This window comes from Cannabis sativa, chromosome 8 (assembly GCF_029168945.1).
Source record: "Cannabis sativa cultivar Pink pepper isolate KNU-18-1 chromosome 8, ASM2916894v1, whole genome shotgun sequence".
Classification (NCBI taxonomy): Eukaryota; Viridiplantae; Streptophyta; class Magnoliopsida; order Rosales; family Cannabaceae; genus Cannabis; species Cannabis sativa.
Window position 1 is genome coordinate 9,651,093 of NC_083608.1, and position 3,234 is coordinate 9,654,326.

The following is a 3,234-nucleotide window of genomic DNA, read 5'->3' on the forward strand; positions in this document are numbered from 1 at the left end:
TCTTGAAAGGCTATTCGTGTTCTTTGATTTGTTAGTTAAGCCTACTTTTAGGTCAGGGTGATACGTACATTTTGGGAACACGGTAGTGCAATTGAGTGGGAGCGCTAGCATAAACATGGAATCTATAGCTTCTATTTGGCGAATAGTAAGCAAAGGATGATCTCTTTCGAGCTTGACCAAACAAAAATAAATGGTGGAGATCTCATTTCACATAAGTTGAAATATCATTTATACGGGGTCAAGTGTTTTAAGGATAAAATACATAGTAGGGTGTTACGGTAATTTAATCCCTTTACTGTGTAGATCATTCATATAGAGGATCATTGATCAAATTAGGATTATAACAATGGATAACTAATGATGTGTCTATATGGTGGAACATATAGAGCATTCTATATACTGAGAGTGCAATTCTAAGTTCTATGCGTGGATTCAACGAAGAATTAATAAGTTAGTGAATTTTAGTGCTAAATTCTTGATCTACTTATTGGAAGCTCGGTTATATAGACCCATGGTCCCCCCACTAGTTGAGATAATATTGCTTGTAAGACTCATGTAATTGGTTTTGATTAATCAATTATAATTCTCAAATTAGACTATGTCTATTTGTGAATTTTTCACTAAGTAAGGGCGAAATTGTAAAGAAAGAGTTTATAGGGGCATATTTGTTAATTATGATACTTTGTATGGTTCAATTAATAAATATGATAAATGACAATATTATTTAATAATTATTTATAGTTATTAAATAGTTAGAATTGGCATTTAAATGATTGAATTATGAAATTGGCATTTTTGAGAAAATCAGATACAAAAGGTGTTAAAATTGCAAATTTCAAAGCCCAAGGCCCAATCCATTAGTGTATGGCCGGCCACCTATTGTTGTGTTTTAAATTGATTTTTTCATTATTTTAAGGCCATATAATTCAAATCTAACCCTAATGGAATGCTATAAATAGATAGTGAAGGCTTCAGAAAAATTACACTTTTCTTCTGACTTTTTCTATTCAGAAAAAACTGAGCCTTCTCTCTCCCTATCTTTAGCTGACCACTCTCTCTCTTCTTCCTTGATAATTTCGAAATCCTTAGTGTATGAGTAGTGCCCACACACATCAAGTGATACCTCAATCATAGTGAGGAAGATCGTGAAGAAAGATCATCAGCAAAGGAGTTTCAGCATCAAAGATTCAGAGAAAGATATCCAGGTTCAGATATTGATAATGCTCTGCTACAGAAAGGAATCAAGGGCTAGATATCTGAACGGAAGGAGTCATATTATTCCGCTGCACCCAATGTAAGGTTTCTTAAACTTTATATGTGTTTATTTCATCGTTTTAGAAAGTTCATATTTAGGATGTTAATAAACATACTTGTGAGTAGATCTAAGATCCTGGTAAAATAATTTCCAACAACTGGTATCAGAGCCATGGTAATTGATTTACTTGCAAGAAATTTGGACTTTAAAACGATTGTTTGTATGTTCTTTGGATGGTATCATGTTGTATTGAGTGTTATTTGATGATTGATTGATGTTTGTGAAATTTTCGTGAAAAATAATTGTGATTTCGTTTCTGGAATTATTTTTATTGGATAGTATGAAAACAATTAAGCAAGTTAGCCTTTTACAGAACTCAATTTGGATTTTATTTGAATTAGTTATGATTTTTTGAAGATTTGACAAAATCGAGGCTGTGCTGATAGTTTCCTGCGATCGCAGAACTGTACGTACAGTTTTGAATTTTTCCTTTTTTCTTCAATTTTTCATACTTTTTCATGGAATTAGCTTCCAATTTTTTGTATGGTTTTGTATATATACTATTACTATTCCTAATTCAATTCTAATTATCATTTTGAATTAATTTAAATTTTTTTTAATTTAATTCAAGATATTAGTGTAATTTGAATTTGAATAGAATTAGTATTTATCTTTTTGCTTAAAAATCTATCTTATTTTTAAATTTGATTATATTTTTTTTAAATTTAAGGTCAGATATTTTAAGATATTTATAATATCTTTTAAGATATTTATAATATCTTTTAAGATATTTAAAAATATCTTATCTTTTAAGATATTTATAATATCTTTTAAAGATAGTTATAATATCTTTTAAGATATTTTAAAAAAAATATCTTATCTTTTAAGATTTTTTATTTAAATCTTTTTAGATATTTTGACCATATTTAAATTTAAAATAAGATATTTATAATCATGTAATTTTAAATAGATATAAGATATTTTGCTAATTTTTTAAATTTTGTTATTTTATTTATTTAAATTACATTTAAAATTTGAAAAAGATATTTATTTATCTTTTCTAATTTTTTATTTAATTTTTATTTATAAAATAATATTTAAAATTTAAAAGTAGTTAGCAAACTTTTGAAATGATATTTAGGTTGGTTGAAACCTAATTTTTCAAAATTGTAGGTTTAATTTTAAATTTAAATATTTAATTAATTTTCGAAATTTTTTTAAATTTTATTTTATTTTTTTCGAAAATCTTTTTTAATAATATTTCGAAATTAATTATTTAATTTAAAATTAAATAAATCCTACATCCAACTATCCAGCTAACCCTGTTGCAAGAGTATGTGTTTTAGCTTGTTTGTAAGTTTTCAAAACCTATTATTACTTGATTGCAAATAGCCATGGTTACTTTTTGCCAGATCTAATGATCTGATGGCTCCCTTGGTCAAGATAATAATTTGTAACAGGTATAATTTACAATCTTCTTTCATCTGTGTATGACCTAGCAACATGATAGGACCCATCCAAAGTGTGCCTGTGTGAGCCTATGTGTTTAATTTTATTATAGATGCATATAGGTTAATGTTGCTAAAATAAATTATCATAGTTTTTGATAGAATTTATTTAGGCCCATTTAGTTTTTGGGCCTAATCAATTAATAACAGTTGTTCTTATTAAGGTTAAATTCCTCTCTTTTGGGCCTTGTGTGAGAGTTGGGAGCCATAGAAGTGGGTACGACATACTGAACCCAGCACCCCCTCACACAAACCACCCCAATTGTGAAGGCCCATTTGCCTGATTTGAATGACTGTACTAGGTTAATTACACTAGTTTAACCTAATTAAAATTGATTAGCAACATAATTAATTTCATTTATTTTGAAATTAATTTAAGAAAAACATAGTTTAAAGAATTTTTATTCTAAGCTAAACTATGTGTATTTTCTTGTATTTAATTAAATATAGAATTATAACCATCTAGATTCT